Raw genomic sequence first — 22,544 nt, 5'->3', positions numbered from 1 at the left:
CTCCTTCCTCCCTTTGCCCCTGTCCTTCCCTCTTTCCCCTCCTTTCTTTCCCTCCCCTGCTCCCCTGTCTTGGATTACAAAGACAGCACTGTGCCTGGGAGAGTGCCGAAGGGGTGCAGCGGGAGATGAGAATAAGGCCAAATAAGTTTTAACAAACTCAGTCTCTCTTTGCAGCTGCTGTTTGGAAAGCAGGCTTCCTGCCATTCTGGGGCTGAACCTGCCAAATGCCTTATCCTGGGCTGAGCCCCAGGACCTCAGCCACAGACTACTTTCTATGGCATTTCCAAATGCAGTCCCTCAGCTGTGCTGCAGGCAATAAATATCTCTTTCTGTACTAGGGAAATGGGCCCATGAAATCTATCTGTTCATCCTTCGGAGCCTCCACTGGGCTGCCTCTTTATTTTTCACCAAAATTGCATTATTGCTCTCTAAGATATAATCTGGAGACATTTATCAAGTGCCTGTGTGTCAAAGTTCTGTTCGAATAGTCTCAAATTCTCCAAGAGAAGAATCAATAGAAAATTGGAGTCAGATGACTGATTAGCAAGATAGTATAGAAGATACGTGTTTTTTCCCTAGAGACTGTAGCCTGCTCGACTCATATCACTTAAATTTCCTAGCCCCTTATTATTAAAGATAGTCACTCCAGGTCTTAAGGTTAGAAAAGTTAAATTTATTTTCTTACCATTAAAAGATAGAACTAGGACCACCATATAAAAGTAATTTGATGTGTCAGATAAACCACATGATAATAATACCAATAACAATATGAATTATTATCATTTATTCATATGTATTTTGTGGGCCAGGCAAAATATATGAAATTTCTCCTTCTATATCATCTCATTTAATGTTTACAAACAGGCTTGCCAAATAGCTATTGTTAGCTGACTTTTAAAAATAAGAAAACCAAAGCTAAGAGGCTTTAGCCTTTATTTTTTCTTCCTCATATTCTACATGTTCAGTTTAGATGCTGAAAAATAGACATTCTCATATACTGTTGGTAGGAGTGTAAATGTGACTATAGATAGTTTTTCAATGAATCAAAATTGAATGTAAGTATAACATATATTATAACCTTTTTCAAAAAATAGACTATATATAGCTATACTTATGCATGTGTGTATATGTGTGTGTGTGTGTATAAACAACAATTACATTTAATTTTTCTTTGGGCAAACATTATGGAAGGATACACATGGTTGTCTCTAAGGAATGACCCTGGAAATGGAGTAGAAAAAGAGGGCTTTTGTTTGTAACTTTATGCTCATCTGAACTTTTGATGTATTACTTTTTGCCAAGATTATATATTACATTTACTGTATAAAAAACTAGTTTAAAAGGAAATGAAAATAAGCGTAATCTTTGACTCAGCCATTATATTCTTCGGAGTGTATCCCAGGGAATAACTAGACAATTGTATAGAAGTATGCATAGAAGGGTATTGATATGGTTTGGATCTCTATCCCCACCCACATCTCATGTTCAATTGTAATCCCCAATGTTGGAAGTGGTGCCTGGTGGGAGGTGATTGCATCATGGGGGGTGGATCCTTCATGAATGGTTTAGCACCATCACTTTGGTGCTGTTCTTTTAATAGAGTTCTCATGAGATCTGGTTGTTTAAAAGTGTGTGGCACCTCCTGCCTCTCTGTCTTCCTCCTGCTCCAGTCATGTAAGATGTGTCTGTTTCCCCTTTGCTTTCTGCCATTTGTGAAGGTTTCCTGAGGCCTCCCCAGAAAAGCTGCTATGCTTCCTGTACTGTGTGCAGAGCCGTGAGCCAATTAAACATCTTTTCTTATAAATGACCCAGTCTCAGGTATTTCTTTCTAGCAGTGCAAGAATTAATAAGGATATTCATTACACTATCATTAGAGACATCACAATATCTATTAACAGATGTCCAGTTAAATAAAATATGATACATCCATACAATGGAATGATATCACACAAATTTTAAAAGTAAACAAATAGATCTATGCATATTGAAATCAACTTCTCTACAGGCAAAGGCCATCAGGAACACACCTATAGTTGAATCAGTGGGTTAATTACTCATTGCAGTGAGACAGAATCATTCCATGGGGGACTGTGGGTTATGTGAGTAAGAGGGTGTCCGAAAGAACTTGACCAGGTTTTTATTTTAAAATGGTTCATTTGTCAATAGTGAGGAGAGGTATGGTAGGGCTTAAGAGTTGGTTCATGGAGGCTGGGAAGGTGATTGTTGTGTTAAGTGCAAGTGAGGGTGCATTGTACTGCGGTGATGGCCTTGGGAGTGGTGATAAAGGGATTCATTGGGTAGATATACAGGAGTACCCTAGAACTTAAAGTATAATAACAAAAAAAAATTACACTGTATCCATTACTGGGAGTACTGGACAGAAAACGTATACACAGAAATCTTGGGAGGAAATAATGAGAGCATCTTATGGAAACCCCAATCTTAGTACAGCAGAAGTTGCCCAAGGTTGATGGCATTATCATCTTATCCGACGTATTATACCATTCCCCAAAATGCATCTCTGCCCCTCCCTTCCACACCCATTTACAGAAGACACCACTGATTGATCAGCATTCCCAAATACACCCCTCTGAGCCTCATTTTCCTCACATGGAAAATGAGGATAGTAATAGTTCTTATTGCCTAGAGTTGTTTTGAAAATTAAATGAAACAGTGCATGTAAAGTGGTAAGCACAAATGGGTATTAGCAGTTGTTATTGTTGCTATTATTATTATTATTTGTAATCTGTAGGGGTTTGAGCCAAGTGCAGGGCCTTCTGCATATACCAGCTTCAGAGACAAACCACTGATTGATGAACGTTTCCCAAATCAAGCAGCCTCTAAGCAGCCTGTAAGAACTGTTCCAAGCCTCTAAGAACACATTCCAAGCAGCCTCTAAGAACTGTTCAGGATGATCATGCATGAAAATGTCTATCTGCCACCTTGCTTAATTAGGGGAGTGATTATTTCACAAGTGCTCTTACCGATTAAGTAGATCTCCTATGGCTTCATCTTTCTCCCCTGCACCGGGCGATCTGAGCGTCTGATGGCAGAATTGGAAGAGGTAAAAGAAAACTCCATGGACACTCTGGACATGTTCTGTATTATTTGGATCCAGACCGGTCTGAATTTATCAAAAGAGATTAACATGATGTAAACCAAGGGGGGAAATGAAGCCTGTTCATTTTGGATTGAGGGAAAAGTTTATCATTGTAATGTATCTTCAGATTTGGTTGCCATGCAGGGGAATTTACTGTTCTTTTGATCTTTTTCTCTGTTTAAAAAGACATGTTGACTAGGAGAAGAATGGAGTAGGTGAAGGACCCCTAACATTATTAGTGTGCTTGTGAACATCTGATATGCTAATAGGCAAAGGGGGTGGAATGGAATTGCTCTTAAATAAGTAAAAAAACTTAACATTCAATTACCTTTAAAAGTGGGTGTAGTTTGGAGGGTTTCATTTAACACATTGCAGGTAAAATCTAATTTTGTTTTTTTAAACTTTCCTTTGCTAATGCAAGGCAGGAGAGTTTTTTGTGTGTTTAAATAGACCAAAGTCTCAGTGGGGAGAGTCAGAGGTCTGGGGTTCTCATATTTTGGAGATAGTAATTTGATTTTCCTAGGATCCCTTTTTTTTAAGCAGAAAAATGTGGTGACAGTGTCATCCAGTCACAGCCATGGAGACGACCCAGTAGAGATTCACAGAATTTTGCAAATCCTCTTCTGTCCCAGGAGATGAAACTCCCTTCCCATCCAAAGTACCCACCCAAAGAGAAAACTATCCTAGGACTTTTGCTTCTTCCAGAAATTACTTCAGACACCTCCCCCTTTCATGCTCTCTCTCTTTCCCCTGCTGTTTCATTTCCTCTGGTTGTAGCAATGCAGGGGAAACCCTTTGTGTCATGCAGGGGCTAAGAGCATGCTCTCTGAAGCCACACAGCCTCCCACTCAGTCTAGACACTGCTATTGATGAACTGTATGATCTTGATTATTTCATTGAACCCCTTTGAGGTTTCCCTTACAAAGAAAATGGGGATAGTAATAGTTCCTACTGTCTAGTGTTGTTTTGAAGATTAAATGAAACTGTGCATGTAAAGTGGTAAGCACCAAATGGGTGTTAGCAGTTGTTATTGTGGCTATTATTATTACTGTTACTTTTAATTTGTAGGGGTTTGAGCCAAGCCCAGGTCTTCCTGCATGTGCCAGCTTCGGTACCTGCCCCAGCAGTCCCCATTGGGCACTGTGGCAGTGGTGGTGATGGAGGAGGAGGTAGTGGTAAAGAGGAGAAAATGTGGATTAAGCAGAGGGGGGCGAGGCAGGAGGAAAGCATGATGGGAGAAAGGCAATAGGGTTATGCTTTGTGTCCCTACCCAATCTCATCTTGAATTGTAATTCCCAGGTGGTTAGGGAGAGACCTGGTGGGAAGTGATTGGATTATGGGGGCAGTTTCCTACATGCCGTTCTCATCTCATGGTAGTGAGTGAGTTCTCACTAAATCTGATGGTTTTATAAGGCGCTCTTCCCCGTTTACTCCTCATACTCTTTCTCCTGCCACCATGTGAGAGAAGGTCTTAGCTTGCTTCTCCTTTGCCTTCTGCCGTGATTGTAAGTTTCCTGAGGCCTGCCCAGCTGTGTGGAACTGTGAGTCAATTAAACCTCTTTCCTTTATAAATTATCCAGTCTCAGGTATGTATTTATAACAGTGTAAAACTGACTAATACAAAGGGAGAGGCTGGAAGAGCACCTAGAATCAGGAAGCATCACACATTGAAACTGTGATTACTGAATCTATGAATCAGAGAGCTTTCTTATCCAAGATGCAATGTCACTGTTGAATAATAACTGATAATATGAAATTTTCTTTTAATGCCTAATCACACTTGAAACATAGTGTAACAAGGAGCTTTCACCCTTGGCATTTAGAATACTTAAAGGGTTTAATAATAAGAACAATCATTTCTGAACAATAGCACCTGGACCAGTTGAAAAGAAATACTGCCAATAGCTGGTCGAGTCAGAATGCAGGAAACCACTGAGAATGTTAACTACCTGACCTGCCCATACAGTGGCTGGCATGGCACTTATCTCCACATGCCTGATTAGACAATTGTAGTTATTTGCTTTCTGTCAAATACACCTGGATTCTTAGTAAACACCCTGATTTATGTCTACTGGAACTCAAAATAGAATCAACAAAATCAGGATATAACTGCTTAGGATTGTGTATGGGTAGAAAACTGGATCATTTTTCAGGCCTGGAATCACCAAACAATAACTAACTTTTTAAGTTTCTATTTACCAAGGGGTAGCATGGAGCTGCTTAATAGGCATAACCCTTGATTTCAAGGAAGTTATAATCTTCCTGCCAGGCCAGTGGGAGTAGTTATTAGGAGTCAGACAGCCCGCATTCAAATTCTGGCTCTGCCATTTACCAGCTTTCTTATCTTGAGAAAATCATTTTATCTCTTTGTGCTTCTCTGACAATAATAATGGTATCTACCTCACAGGGATGTTTTGAAGATGAAATAAGTTGATATCTGTATAGCGGTTTGCCCCAGATACAGGCAAGAAGCTGCAGCCAAGGCGGGGCATGCATGGTTCATAGAAAGTTTAGGAAGAATAATGAAACCAACGAATCATCTGGATGCTTTTTATTATCACCCTGCAGTTGAAATTCTAAGCAATATCAGTGATAACATACTCCCCATTGGGGATCGGTAGGAAGAACTGTGCCTGCACAGAAAGCCCTCAGTGCATTGTTCCCTGCTATTATTTTCCCTTGAAGTTTCAGGTCTCATCATTGACTCAAAATCCTTCACTGGCTCCCTACTGCAAGCAGAAAGGTGGTTCAGACTGAGCCTGCCATTCAAGGCCCTCCATATCTGATTCCAGCACATATTTTCCTAATCATAGACCCATGCAGCATTGTCTTTGAACTTTCAGGGAAATGAAGAGTTGTTTTTCCCTGAAAGCTTCCAGTTACATGTGTATAGCATATTGCTTCTTTTATCTCTTCATGACCAAAGAACACATGGTCTCTAAGATCTAACCAAAATGAAGCCTATTCTTTTTTTTTTTTTTTTTTGAGATGGAGTGTCCTTCTGTCACCCAGGCTGGAGTGCAGTGGCACCATCTCGGCTCACTGCAACCACCTTCCGAGTTCAAGCGATTCTTCTGCCTCAGCCTCCTGAGTAGCTGGGACTACAGGCACGTACCACCATGCCCAGCAAATTTTTGTATTTTCAGTAGAGATGGGGTTTCTCCGTGCCTGGCCAAAATGAAGACTATTCTAAATTTTTCCATCAAAATTATTGATATCACTCAGAACTTTCCCAGCATTTCATCTCTTTTTGTCGTGGGATTGCTTTTCCTTCTTTCCACCTAATTACATCAACACTTTCTGTCTCCCACTGTACTCTAATTCCTGGGGCAGAATCTAAGGCAAATTAACCTTTGATTTCTCACAGTACCTGACACAGTACTTTACCACTACTGAATATGAATAAAAGCATGTTGAATGAATGGGTTCCAGGAACTACTATGGAGTGAACTCCAAAGCCAGTCTTCCTAAGGGGGAAGACTCACACCTTGCCACCATAATCACCACTCAACAGAAACACTCTACAAGGCAATGAGCCACACTGCACATTTGATTTGGCTCTTTCCAGAGATTTAGAAATTGGATAGTATGCTAAGGATAACCAGTTGTATAATTTGTTTTAAAAACTTGTTTTTTTTGGCTGGGTGTGGTGGCTCACACCTGGCAACCCAGCACTTTGGGAGACCGAGGCGGGTGGATCACGAGGTCAGGAGATTGAGACCATCCTGGCAACAGTGAAACCCTGTCTCTACTAAAAATACAAAAAAAAATTAGCCAGGCATGGTGGCAGATGCCTGTAGTCCCAGCTACTCTGGAGGCTGAGGCAGGAGAAAAGTGTGAACCATGGAGGCGGAGCTTGCAGTGAGCTGAGATCGTACTACTGCACTCCAGCCTCGGCAACAGAGCGAGACTCCATCTCAAAACAAACAAACAAACAAACAAACACAAAAAAACTTGTTTTTTTAAATAAAGATGGTCATTCAAGTTGCAAATATTGAGTGCTATATATGTAGCAAGAATGCATTAGAGATGGCTCTGAAGATAGAAGACATCATCCCTGCCTCTGAAGCTTACAGTCTGGTTGGTTAAAAAAAGTGTATGCTAGCTAAAAAGTAGGCAACACTTATAAAGCACTGTGTATACATAAAGCAAAATGTACAGATTTGCTGAATAAGTATTACCTGAATAAATAGAGTCATTCAGGGGATCTCTCTCTCTCTCTCTCTCTCTCTCTTTCTCTCTTTCATCTTCCTGTGTTCCCTGGGCTGGAGTGCAGTGGCATCATCATTGGTCACTGCAGCCTCAAACTCCCAGGCACAGGCAATCCTCTCACCTCAACCTCTTGAGTAGCTGAAACTACAGGTGTGCACCAAAAATAACCATGCCTGGCTAATTTTAAAATATTTTTGTAGAGACAGGGATCCCCTAGATTGCCCAGGCTGGTATCGAACTCCTGGGCTCAAGCAATCCTCCCACCTTGGACTCCCAATGTGTTGGGATTACAGGAGTGAGCCACCACGCCTGACCTCACCCGACTTTTCAAAGGAGGAGGCAGTGGTGCTGGGAGCTGAGTGTGCTGGATATTCTCTGTTCACCTTCTCCCTGGGTAGGCTCTCCACCCCACTCCTTGCCCTGCCTGGACAATTGGCCGTACTTTTCTCGCTTCCCATTGTGTTCAGCCAATGGAGGTGCTGGCAGGAGATGAAAGGGCTTGAAGGAAGGACGAGGGGAGAGAGAGGTTGGGGAGGAGGTATGTGGCCAGGAATTCCTTCCCTTCTGAGATACAGGTCAGCTGGTTTCTTCTAAAGAAGGTCAGGCAGTGCACTCTTAGCACCTAGAGCTTCCATGACTTCCTCAGAGTTCCTTTAACAGCTGTCTTCCCCTCAGCCCGTCAGGGCTACCAGGGGTAGTAATTATTGCCATTGCTAGCCTTGGGGTGCTTCACCACCCCTTGATGGTGGATTCACCCTAATGCTGCTTAGACATTGTCAATAGTCCCTTTAGTAAAGTCACCTCAATTGCCCTGTGTGCGTGGACTGCCTGTTTCTTGCTGGGCCTCTGACTAATAACACGAGCGAGGAGATTGATGATGTATGGGTTCAATTCTGGAAATACCTTTTGAAAATCTTTCCTTGTCAGGCATAGTTCTAAGCACTGAAGATAAAATGAGATTAAAACAAAGTCTGTGCCATTAAGGGACTTAATGTGTGATTAGGTGGTTTCAAACTCAGAATGGGCATTACAAGAAGGCATGTAACCTGATAACAAAGAGGGAGGTGCTTATGGAAGAGAGGAATAGGGCTAAAGCCAGCTGGCTGACATTTTATTGTAAAATATTCTCAGGATTTTTAGAACTAGAAGGGATGGTAGCTGTTTATCTGGCTCAATGCCTTTATTTTACTGAGGAGATATTGCAGGACCCATTGAATTAAAATGACCTGTCCCCACTACTGAGTAGTGACCAAATGGAGGGAGACCCCAAGTATTCTCACTCCCAGCCCACTGTCCTCTGTGCCCCTTTCTCTAGATTGCAAATCCTGCCAATTCTAACTCCATCTATGTCCTCCGAGCCTGTCTTGGCTTCTTCCTCCTGAGCCATTTTTCATTTCAAAGCACTGGAGTCTGTGGAGCAAGGAGGGTGAACTTATTGATTTCAATATTCTCATTGTCACAGTCAGAGGGAAAGGTGAAGAGGGCTGAGACATATGGAGGTGAACTGTGTGGCTAAGGACATACCACCAATACTAATCCACCGGCGACCAGAAGCAATCTGCGTGTCGGCAGGCTTTGAAATGTTTCCAAGCCTCCTTCCTGTGCTTGGGAGTATCCCGGAGGCTCTAGCCCTGCTGGGGCGCTAATAGACATCTTGTGTGTGGCTGATTCATCCTTCCTTCCACCAGCATCACAGAAAGACTAAAAATGCAGTGTGGATTTTTTCACTTGATATTTTCAATGATAGGAAAACAAACTACTCGTTTAAAATGACTTTGAATGTTACAACCTAATTTGCATGGGTGCTGAAAGACTGATGTTATTCACTCAAGTAATTGTGAGTGGTTCAGAATTACCTTAAATGTTAGGATTTTAATAAGAAGAACTGAATTTATGGAGTGATTACTGTGTGTCAGATACTGTCCGGAAAAAAACTACATGTCTTGACTAATTTCATCCTATGAAGCAGATAATATTATGATTGCTAATATTGTTATTATTTTCCCCTTACAGATGAGGAAACAAAGACATTTAGAGTGGAGGTAACTTGCCCAAGGTCACACATCTCATTAGCAGTAGATACAAATGCAGGCATGAGGCCCCAGGGCCAGCCTTGTGCATTATGTTAGGATTCTTATATAGACAGTTGTACAAATGGTAGTGCACTCTTTTGTTTGCCTTTTTTTTTTTTTTTTTTTTTTAGACAAGGTCTTACTTTGTGACCTAAGCTGGAGTGCAGTGGTGTGATCATGGCTGTCTGCACTCTGGAGCTCCTGGGCTCAAGTGATCCTCCTACTTCTCAGCCTCCGAAAATGCTAGAATTACAGGCATGAGCTGCCATAGCCAGTGCGCATCCCCCTGCCACACCCATTTTTTCTTTTGTTTCCTTTTATTTACTGGAATACTTTCTTTCCAGACATGAGGGTAGGGAATTTGGAGGTAGATATGTAACCTCTGGGGGCAGGATCTTCAACTCAGGACCTCATGAGTTTTTAAGCATCAGGTCTGACCTCAGTATGTATCACAGATTTGAATCAAGAAAGGAGTCAGTTGAAGTGTGTGTCGATGGAGGAAGGCTGGTGCAATATGAAGTCTAGAGGAATGCATGAGATTGAGGTGATGATGCTTAGGTCTTCTGTGAGCTCCTGACACAAAAGCATGTCCCTTTATGCTAGGGTGACCAATTGTTCCAGTATATCTGGGACTGAACGGTTTCCTGGAACATGGGACTGTCCATGCTAACACTGAGAAAGTTCTGGGTAAATTAGAATGAGTTGATCACCCTACTTTTTGCATTGTTGGGGCCAGTTGAAGCTCACTCCCTTCTCAGACTTTGAAATCAACCTTACCTTAATTCACTGCTTCCTAACCAAATCCACAGGCCACTTGCATCTGAGGCACTTAGGACCCTTGTTAAAAATGCTGATTCCCAGACTTCACTCTAAACCTATAGAAGCATAATATATGGGTAAGGTATGGTGAGGGCTTACCTTTAAATGTTTAAAACAAGCCTGCAAGGTGATTCTTATGCGTGTAAATGTCCCCACACTACTGACTTCATTTATAATCAAATGAAGAAACTGAAATTTTATAGCTTAGGGGCTCAGGATCTATCACTTTTGCAGCTACACTTATTTTGACTTGGTGCTCAGATTTTGTCAGTGGGGTCTTGTTTTGTTTCTTAATCTTTATGTGTACCTCAGTTTCCAGAACTGTATTCTCAGTCTCTACTCTCCACTCTATGCATCCTATTGTCTGCTTTGAACACAGATACAGCTTCTCTTTTTCTATGAGACAAAGATCTGACCCTACCCTTCTCTGTTCTCCTGGAGTTCAAATTTCTCTCCTGAAGTTTTATTACCTGTAGATTTCCAGGAAGTCAATCTGTAGTCTGTCTGATGCCATCTTTACATCTGCTGGTCAGAGTCAACGCTAGAATAAAGCAACTGTTTTCATATTTCTTGTAAGAAACTCCTTGTCTGTTATACTGTCAACAGCTTGGAACATCTACATTAGCTCTGAAAACAGGGCACGCTGAAACCTGTACCTACCTAAGCAAAAGCATATATATTCACTATATATATATAGTGAATCTGATCACAGCTGATGCAAAGGTAGGATTTACTGACCTATCTATAGTCTGATATTCTACTTGAATGTATTTGCAATTAAGTAGCAGTCTTCCACCTTTACTCCTTGTATTTTCTAGAGCAGTTAGAGCAGTGGTCCACAACCTTTTTGACACCAGGGACTAGTTTCATGGAAGGCAATTTTTCCACAGATAGGAGATCATTTTGGATGAAACTGTTGCACCTCAGATCATCAGGCATTAGATTCTCATAAAAAGTTCACAACCTACCTAGATCCCTTGCATGCACAGTAGGTTTGTGCTCCTATGAGAATCTAATGCTACCACTGATCTGACGGCAGGCAGAGTTCAGGTGGTCATGCTCACTCACCCACCACTCACCTCCTACTGTGTGACCTGGTTGCTAAAATGCCATGACCCAGTACCAGTTCACGGCCTGGGGATTGGGGACCCCTGTTCTGGAGAATACTCAATCATCTCAGGCATCTATTGTCCTCTGAAATGTTGACTCCCAGGTAGAACTGATTCTTTCCTCTTCTGGTTCCCACTCTACGGTGGTGGACTCTAAATCGTCATCTGTGGCAGAGGCTGCTGATGTCATACCCATGCTCCGTGGCCACTGTAGAGTTCACGGGAAGCTGTGGTGGGTGTCTCCCCTGTGTTTCCATGGCTACCCACCTCAAGAGCCTGCATCTCTCTGCTTCTCTGCCTAAGGGCTTTTTATGGGCCAGACAGCCCAGAAGTTCCAGGGACAACCTTCAACCAGTGAGGAGGAGGTTGATGGAGACCTCTACTTTCCCATTTCTAGCAGGATGATTCTGAGTGCACTGTTCGTGGTTCCTCACAAGACTTCAGTGGCATTGAATCCCAGCAGCCCACATGGTCACCTACTCATTTGTGTTCCTAGGGTCCACTTCCAAGTAAACTACCTGTACCCATGTTTTTGTAAGAGGGTCTGCTTTAGGGGAAGCCCAAACTTAGCCACTATCTTTTCCATATTACCAGAAGTGTATATCTATATGCCTGCCTTCTCTCAGACAAGACATGGCCCCCTGTGGAAGGCATCATTATTCCCTAACATGCAGCTTGACTGATACACAATAGGTAGGTGCTCAAGCAACATTTGTAGTGTAAAAGAATGAGTTTATCTACATTTCAGTGACATAATTATGTCTCTGAGGCACAGTAAAATCTTAAGGTATATCCTAAAGCAGCCATTGTCATGCTATAGGGATTTTGACATAGTAAAATTTCTTTTAACAATTAGAAATCGAGTCTGGGCACATTGGCTCACACCTGTAATCCCAGCACTTTGGAGGCTGAGGTGGGAGGATCACCTGAGGTCAGGAGTTCGAGACCAGCCTGGTCAACATAGTGAAACTCTATCTCTACTAAAAATAAAAAATTAGCTGGGCGTGGTGGCAGACATCTGTAATCCCAGCTACTTGAGAGGCTGAGGCAGGAGAATTGCTTGAACCCAGGAGGTGGAGGTTGCAGTGAGCCGAGATCACACCATTGCACTCCAGTCAAAAAGAAAAAAACTAGAAATCTACTAGGTTTCTACAGGAAAGTTAATATTAGCTCTCTTATTGGATTAACCAGAACATTCTATTCCTATTATGGAACCATATAAAAGAATTTATTATATTTTTGTAATTATTTTACTATACTTTGCTTAAATCAGGGAAAATCTGAGTCAATTCTTCATGGTCTATAATAACTATTAAGCCTACATTGAAAGTAAATCTTTCATCTGTAAATGGGGATACTGCTAAAGAGGTATGGGGAAATTGTTAATAAACTGAGGACTCCTTTTTGTTGTTCCATTGAAATATATATATTTTTTAATGTATTAGACTGAGACAAATTCAAATTAGCCTATTCTTCAGGGACTACAGTCTTTAACTACTTTCCACTGGAGAAAGAACTCCGGCAGTGTGTGTCATTTTGTTAATATTTTCAGAGAGTTGGCAGTTCTTGAGCATTATTATTAAACCAATAATTTATTCCAGTTTCTATCTGGAATCAGTAAACAAGACATTTGACATCAGTGAGCTCTTTCTTCTTTATTTAATATTTTTTTCTTCAAAGTTATGCACATTCGTTTGCTTCAGCAGTGAAAAAAACACAAAGCCTGCAGAATTATGACTGTCACTTTGCTTCTAACAAAATGCCAGAAAGGACTGAAGGAAAACAATATTAACTAACATAAGATGCACCAGGTGACCAGAGTATTTATGGTTTAAAAATGAAAAATTTTCTATTTATCATCCTTGCTCTATACAAGAATAAGTGAGATTTTATTTGTAAGAGCAATTAAATGGCTGAGCTTACAAGAAAGTTTTTAGATAATTTATGTCAGAAACATTGCTGTCATGAGCTATTATTTTTAAGAAATCCCTCTAATAATCACATATCATCGAGCTTTTGGGTATCCTAGTTTTCATTAAAATATACAATTACTCAAATATTTAAAAAGCTTGATAGACTTACTATAACTAAGGATCTAAATCATGAAAGAATTTTCAGGAAAAATATAAATGTTGAAAATGGGACTTTCCAACCAACATTTAAAAATAGCAAGAAAGTCATCTTTATATTACAAGAAATATCTAGCATCGCAATGACAAAGCCAGGTAGATAAAAATATAAATTGGTCTAGTAAAGAATGTTGTGGTATAGATGTTTATTGTACCAATTTTGATCGACCTTGACATTGCTTCTTTATTATATTTTAAGCTCCTCAAGAATAAAACTTTTACATTTCCCTTGGCGAATGCACACAATAGCATTTCAATTGTCTTTTGAATAGATATTTCCCCTTTAAATATTAAAACAAATCTTAAAAGTAATTGTGGAAATCCTTGTGAAAGGACAAAAGTAGAAATATGACATTGTGATTTATTCCAACGAGTCAAAGAAACCATCTTCTAAAGCAAACATACATCATGGGCATTTGATTTTCCCCAAGAAAAATAGATTGCTCTATACAAATACATGGTAAAGCCTGAACAACTAAGGATAACATATTCCAAAAGTCTAAGTTTGTCAATGCATCTAAAAGGAAAATAATAGAAATAATAATTTTCTTCATTATAAAGAGCTATAATATTTCTTCTTGCAAAGTTCCTGAAATTTTAAATTCATGTACTGTGTGTTAATCTTCAGCTGGTATGCAATACCCAAAAATGCTCCTCTCATGTTTATTCAATTATTCTACTACATACTTGTATAGAAAGTCTTACTGTAAATTCAGCCCATGCATTGAAATTCTTGCATCAGGAAGAAAAGTTAACCAACTGTGAGGGAGATTGGTTTCTAAATCCACATAGCCAGATAATATTTTGAGGATGTTCTGAGGTTTTTTCACCTGAATTTCTTTTATATGGACCCTTTCGTTGTCCACTTTCTTGAATAAGTTGGTCTCTCTTATTTCATCATAAGCATTCATTGTTCCAGATAAGAGAGAATATGTCGGAAAAGCAGAAAAGCTACTCAAAATGTACACAAAAACAAAGGCTTATGTGTCAGAAGAACCTGGAATTAGTTTCAAAAGTTAAAGCCCTGAAGGATTTGGAGTGTAAAATTTATGCAATAAATTAGATGAATTGAAATATAGGATGCTCCCCCTCCAGCATACTTACCTTTCAATTGCGGTTATTACAGTGCGAGCTGGGCTCTCTAGCTTTGAGCAATGCATTTGAAAACATTTTACATAATATCCTTGAGGAAAATGTCTGCATTTGATGGTGTCTAAGGGGAATTCAAAAGTTGATTGGTGTATAGGTATCAACTTGGAGCCAGGTTGCTAGTGTCATTCTATGTGGCTCTGTTTTATTCAATAATTTTGTTAATTATTTAGATAAGATATGAAAGGGTCTGCCAATTAGATCTGTGGGAGGCTTGACATTGGGGAAGTTTGGAATCATGTTAGAAAATTCATGGCAGATTTAAACAAAAATAGCTAGGAATGCAAATTGGACCAAATTTGAAAAGATAAAAATATACAAGTAAGACCGTTGCTTAGGGGTTAAACAAACAAACAAACACTCACATTAACTACACAAATGGGGGGGTGGCAATGCCTGCTTGAAGAAAATGTTCTGATGGGGCTATGAGTTAACTTCACTCAAGCTGAATGAGTGACTTTTTTTGCCAGAAAAGATACTGTTTCATTGTGTTTCAATCTTCACCTGTAAGATTGTGTTCAATTCTGATCTTTATCTTTTGGGTAGGTTATTAATAAACTGTAGGACAGGTAGAGTATGTGGCTATATTTTATATTTAGCAAAAATGTCTTTGAATTTCTCTTATATCCTAGCTACTGTCCTAGGTATTAGGGATGTACTGGTGAACAAGAGTTGCTGGAAAAAGGGGATGATTAATCTGGAGATGATAATAGAGGCCCTTGCTAGCTGACAGCAATTGAACAGCTGACATGCAGAAAAAGAATTAGCCCAATACTGTGTGGCTCCTTTGGGATTAGGCAGAAGTTACAGGGATGCAGATTTTGGTTACAGCATCTGTTCACGAGTGAGGAGCATGGCCTTGGGTTAGAAAGTGCCTTGTCATATTCCAGCACAGGCAGATGCGCATCTGTCAGGGCAAATGACATAATGCAGAAAACACTTAGTACAGTACCTGGGCATATCACAAGTGCTCAGTCAATGGAACAAAACAGTTGGACTGGGGACTTCTATCTTTGGGGAATATGTGATAGATCATTCTAGAATTCTAAAGAACAGGAACCCTTGCCCATATTTTTATCCTTCCTCTCCATCACTGAGCTTGGCATATGGTTGGTGGTCTTTAAATGTCTAATAAATGAATGAGAGGTTTGTATCATCTCCAATGTATACATTAATATTATGATAGTAAAAGAATCATAAGCCTTCATTGTTCCAGATAAGAGGGAAGATGGCAGAAAAACAGAAAAACTACTCAAAATGTACACAAAAACAAAGGCTTTTGTGTCACAAGAACCTGGAATTGGTTTCAAAATTTAGAGTAGCATTTACAGTTCAGAAATCATTGATTCCAGCTTGTGGTTTAGTACCAATGTGATCTGATGTTATATGTTACAGCATCTTTTTTCCCTCCTTACTTAAAGAAAATCTCAATTATTCTCAGGAGCACACAAATCTTTTTGTCATTTCATAGAATGTCAACATTTGGTGGCTCGTGGATTTACTGAGAATTTACAGAGGATTCATGAGTTCATTCTCCAAATCAAGTAAGAGCCCATTTAATCCTGTTATAACTTGCATTATTCTGATCCACACAATTCATCTTTCTCTTAATTTATGAAGTCTTCTTACTTTCAGAAGGTTCTTTCTATTTCTTTTAAAAATGAATATTGTATCAGTCTGTTTTCATACTGCTGATAAAGACATACCCAACACTGAGAAAAAAAGGGGTTTAATTTGACTTACAGTTTCACATAGCTAGGGAGGCCTTAGAATCATGGCAGGAGGCGAAAGGCACTTCTTACATGGTGGTGGCAAGAGAAAATGAGGATGCAAAAGCAGAAACCCCTGATAAAACTATCAGATCTCATGAGACTTATTCACTACCAGGAGAATAGCATGGGGGAAACCACCCCATGATTCAAATTATCTCCCACTGGGTCCCTCCCACAGTACGTGGGAATTATGGGAGTACAATTCAAGATGAGATTTGGGTGGGGACACAGAGCCAAACCATATCAAATGTTATGGTTCTTATAAACTAAACAAATAAAACTCTAAGCCCTCCAACCATCAGAATGGACCCCTCCTCTCAGCCAAGGGCATTCCAAAGTTAACCTGAAAAACTAGTTCAGGCCATGATGTGAAGCGGGTGGGGAGCCGGACATACCTCATTATACCCTCCTCCCTTTTGGAATTCAGGCACAACTGACAAGCATTAACATTAAAACAGAGATCTTAAGACTTCTTGTAGCAATAAGACACCAAATTCCAGCCTGACCCTAGTGTAGCATCACCTGGCAGAGAGCAGGTCTTGAAAAAAATCAAAATATTTTACCCTAAAATATATTTATTTGACATGTTCTGAATTGGCCCTGTGAAGCTATCTCTTACGGGGAAAATTTACATTCTGTAGAGAATCCCCTTCCCTTTCCAGGTCTTTCCCCTGATGTGGGAGAGAATTAACTAAGAATCTGTCACCTTTTAATGTCTAATAGGAAACATTTACAATCTATTCTCTCTGAAGCCTGATACCTGGAGGCTTCATCTGCATAGAACCTTGGTCTCCACAACCCCTTACTTAACCCAAAGACTCCGTTCTATTGTTTCCAGGTCTTTAGATAAACTCTTTCAACCAATTGCTAATCAGAAAATATTTGAATCCTCCAATGACCTGGAAGCTCTCAATTCAAGTTGTCCTACCTTTCCAGGCCTAACCAATGTATATCTTACATGTATTGATTGATGTCTTTTGTCTCCCTAAAATGTATAAAACCAAGCTGTAGCCTGACCACCCTGGGCACATGTCATCAGTACCTCCTGAGGCTGTGTCATGGACACATCCTTAACCTTGGCAAAAGAAACTTCTACATTGATTGAGATTTGTCTCAGATACTTTCTGGTTTATGTTCTCAATACCCTTTCTAACCACCCTTCTCTCCCTCTAAACTCCTTCTGGAAATAATTGATTATTTCCAGTTTTCCCATGAGCTGGATAAACATGTCAATAAAAAAAAAAAAAAATCCTAAGACTACACTACCATCTTTAGAATGCTTATTATATTCCAGGGGTCCTACATATATTATCTCATTTAATGCTTATGACAACTTTATCTGTCAATGCTACCATTTCCAATTTACAAATGAGGAAATGGAGAGTCTGAGAAGGCCAACAAACAGCTCATTAGTGAAACCACTAGGGTTTGAACTCATTTCTGTCTGTTAACTCCACATTCTATGGACTATTCAAGTTAACTGGAATTTTAGGTTGAAAGTATAAACATTCAAAAAGGAGAAGTTGAAAATTGAGCTCTGTTCTGAATGGAATTTATTTTTGCCAAATACATTGTATAGCTCGTTAATGCAATTAACCGTAAACAATGAGATATTTAAAAGACTGTTATTTCCCAAAGTGTCACCAGACTAGAAACACTGTTTCAGAGGATGGAGGTCAACCTCCTCCTTGTTTTAGGACTCAGAGTGTGGTGTGGTGCATTGACTTGCTTAACTGAAGGTCACCTAGCTGGTCATCAGCTCCGTGAGGACCAGAGGCCAGACTCCCAGATTCCCAAACTATTCCTGGAGAACTTTGAATGAAATCATGGATACTTTTCCCTGATCGGAAACTCTAGTCAAACATAAGACACAACAGAAGAGATACGTGTTGATAGTTTCAACCTAAAAAATAAAAAAATAAAAATCTTGATTTAAGATCAAACAAGTGTTTAAAAGCATTTCTGAACCCCTTGGAGAAAGGCACTTTCTAAATAAAAGTTTCATTCGATCGTTTTAAAGTGTTTATTTTAGGCAAGCATCCTTCTCATAAAATATTTACACATGTTCTAATAGCAAATATTCACATTAGTATGTGTTAAAGATCTGAAATTTACTTAACCAAAATTGTTTGCTTTTCTGGGTCCAACCAGCAGGATTTCCAGAAATCCAAAAGAGATAAAGGGATTTTCTTACAAAGCCAGTTAAAGCATCAGATAGAAATTTGGAAAGGGCAGTTCTAAAATAAGCCTCTTTTAGAATAAGAGCTTGCTTAAGATCTTGACTTGAGGAGTCCACACTAGCTCAAACACCTGCAAAATGAGCAAATAAGGCATAGTTTCCCCAAGACATTATGCCAGAATCTTGCTAAATTGTTTTCACTGCCAAGGACTCAGTTAATGTTTCAAAGGATAAAGCACAGCAGGTTTTAGCAGTTTTTCTGGGTATCGAGAAGAGAGAATAGATTTAGGAATTGCCTGTTTTTATCAAAAGAGAACAGATAAGGAGTCGTCTTCTGCCTCCATTAGAGTTGCTTCTGAAGATGTCAAAATATTTCCAATGTTGGCAGCAGGCTCTGTGGTAGGTATATTTTGGGTAGAAAACAACTCCACCTGTTTCTTGGAACTTATTTTGAATAAATCTCCTGGGAAATCACGAAGCACAAACTCTTTATGATAAGAGGAAATCTCACTGCTGGAAGCCCCGCAATATGCAGAAAGAGCATCAGAACAAGATAACCTGGAGTTCTAGTTCTTCCTCCAGCTTTGCTGCCTGTCAGATCTGTGGCCGTAGGTAAATCGCTTACCTGGTCTGGACTTCAGTTTCTGTCTCTGTAAAAGGAAAACACTGGACAGTTTCTAAGTCTTCACTAACGCTCTGTTATCACTAGCCTTTCCTGGTGTGTTGGCTGCGGCTATTGCCAGCCTCCTTCTCCCAGAGGCACTATATCCTTAGGAGACACGACGTCTATCTACCCTTGTAAATGATATTTATAAGGCAAAAGGCACACATATAAATTTCTCACCTTTTTAATGGCTTTTAAATACTTCTAGTAAATACAATTTACTAGCAAATTGTATCTAGTAAAACTTCCTTGGCTGGAACCCTATTAAATTCTTTCTTTCAAAAAAGAAAGAGGAGGTCACTTAAGAAAACTAAGTTAGGTTTGTAAGGAGAAATTTAAGAAAATTAACTCTTTAGGCATTGTGGTAGCAGACAGTCACTAACAATGAAATAATGACAAGACCAAATGTACTGAGTTGGGCAAGGGTTAACAATCTGTTAGTCTTAGTTGGATTTATAACACATGATTGAAGGTAATGAGGCCCATTTCTTTAATAGTGGCCTATGGTTGAGATTTTTCACTCTTTGTGGCTACATACATAGAACTAATTAGGCCTTTAGATCCAAACTGGCCTATCAAATTGAGTATCAAGAGTAAAAAAAAAATCCAATTAGTTACATTTTTCAAAAGTACAATTTGCCAAAATAGTTAATCTGGTTGCACATCTAAATAAATGCTTTTCAGTGTGTAGATCAAGACTCATTAGTGTGTTGTGAGATCAATGTATTGAGTCGTGGAGAGCAGTTTGGTTTTTTTTTTTCAATAAAATACTAGAATAGAAAATATCAGAGTATATCATAATAATGGCTAGTATTAGTTTGTGAACATTTATGTTATGTATACAGGGAGAACATATATATGTGTGTATATATACATATGTGTGTATATATACATATATGTGTATATATACATATGTGTGTATATATGTGTATATATACATATATGTGTATATACAGATGTGTGTATATATGTGTATATATACACATATGTGTATATATACATATGTGTGTATATGTGTATATATACACATATGTGTATATATACATATGTGTGTATATGTGTATATATACATGTGTGTATATATACATATATGCGTATATATGTGTATATATACATATACGCATATATACGCACACACATGTGTGTGTATATATGTATGCATATGTGTACCTGGTATGCATATGTGTACAGTGTAAATTTTATTTCTCACTCTAAGTCTGGTAAAGAGAGGGTCAGTTTCCCTGGGAAAGATTCTGAGATGGAGATTTGTGTGCAGTGAACTTATTGAAAAGTACAGGGTGGAAAACAACACCTGTGCAAAGGATGAGGGCAACAGGACTGGTCAGGGGAGGAAATCGAACAGAGATGTCATTGCCACAGAAGTCTAAGCTGATCCCCATGGGTAACTGTAGAGCTTGGATGGCCCTGCAGATTTGTCCTGAATTGAGGCCAGAGGGCGGCAGGACCTTTGTATCCTCACAGCCAGATGGATATTGGGCAGTCCCTGGGGATGGGTGGGGAAAGGGTGTCACCTTAAGTGAGGAGGCTTTTTTCACTGACTAAAGGTAATTACAGAGGGGGTTTCTGTTGCCAGCTGGACAGCAGGCTGGTCAGCAATGGAGGACCCCAGCAGTGAGGGAGCCTGTCTGGGAGGCACCCCCTACATCCACATAGCCACCACCTAGATACAGCGTGAGTCAGACTAGCCTTCCTCCAGCACAGGGGTTCTCAACCTTGGCATTATTGAGATTTAGGGCTAGATAAATCTTCATCATGGGGGCTCTCCTGTGTATTGTAGGATAAAATAAAGAGTCTGACTCCATTTTTTATCATTGACCACTGACAACGTTCCAGTCCCACCACCCTCTATTTCCCTCTTGCCCCACATCTGAGCAAGCGCTAAGAAAGCTTGGACCACCTCTCTCAGCTCCAGGGGGAAGTTCAAATCAAGCAAACCCAGGTCCATGAGTGGGAATCTTCACCCAACTCACTTCCTAACCACAATAAAAACCCAAGTCACATTCAGACTGACTTGGGTTTCTGCCTTACATTCTCCAGAAAGCCTCATTATATGAGTAATAAACCTTTGCATACCCTCTTCGTGTGTGTGTATGGCATCAGTAGCCTTAACATTAGAACCAAATCTTGGGCATAGGGTGTTCAACAGTATCCCTGGCTTCTAGCCACTAGATGCCGTTAGTAATCCCCTCCCAAATTGTGACAACCAAAATGTTCCCACACATTGCCAGGTGCTCCTGGGGGGACAAAATCACCTCTGGATGAAAGCCACTGCTCCAGGTATAAATGAATCTTGGCTAGCTAGGTCATTGATAGCAAGATTTAGGTCCAGTGTTCCATGTCCCAAGTATTGTATAGGGTACTCAGAAAAGACCTGTGGTAGCTCTAAATCCTCATTACCCAACAGGATGGCAAAGATAGTTTCATGGGTTCTCTCTGATTACTTACTTCCAGGCTGGCTGTGATATCAGAGTGGGTGGTCTGGTGTGAAACAGGCTGAAGGCTTTAAACTTCCTGTTTTATTTATGGGGCACATTAGCTGCTTCTTTAGAAGGCACATAAAATCATTTAGGCTCAGTAAAATGGGATAATGTGCTGATCTGCATTTGCCTGCCATTTACAAAATCCATTTTATGAAGTGGGAGTGAAGCAGAATGGTATAGTTGGGTTTTAATCACTAGAGTATCTACCTCCCTCCTTGGGAGTTTTCATGCTATTCCAAAGACTGGAAACGACAGAGAGCAAGAGAAGTAGGGGTGGCTGAGCTAAAGGAGCGACTCTTAAGTGAGTCATTGCTGAGGATGTTTTTGCTAACAATTGTAGACCGCAGAATCACTCACTTATCCTTGGTCGCCTTAGTTTTTAAGTCTATGCTTACACTAAAATATGGGTGTTGAGATGAATTAGAATTAAGTGACACAATTGCATTAGACCCTCTAGCAGTTATTTTCAAATACTTATTTGGAGTACAAGAGTAAATCTTTCCCAGCTTTTATTCAAGGTTCCTTTTTTTTTTTTTTTTTTGAAACGGAGTCTCTGTTGCCCAGGCTGGAGTACAGTGGCATAATCTCCCCTTACTGCAGCCTCCGCCTCCCAGGTTCAAGCAATTCTCCTGCGTCAACCTCCTGAGTATCTGGGAAAACAGGCATGTGCTGCCATGCCCGGCTAATTTTTGTGTTTTTAATAGAGACGGGGTTTCACCGTGTTGGCCAGGATGGTCCTGATCTCCTGGCCTCGTGATCCGCCGGCCTTAGCCTCCCAAAGTGCCAGGATTACAGGCGTGAGCCACCACACTCAGTCTACCCTCCCTCCTTTTTTTTT

This window comes from Mandrillus leucophaeus, unplaced genomic scaffold (assembly GCF_000951045.1).
Source record: "Mandrillus leucophaeus isolate KB7577 unplaced genomic scaffold, Mleu.le_1.0 Scaffold525, whole genome shotgun sequence".
NCBI lineage: Eukaryota > Metazoa > Chordata > Mammalia > Primates > Cercopithecidae > Mandrillus > Mandrillus leucophaeus.
Note: the sequence above shows the minus strand (reverse complement) of the source record.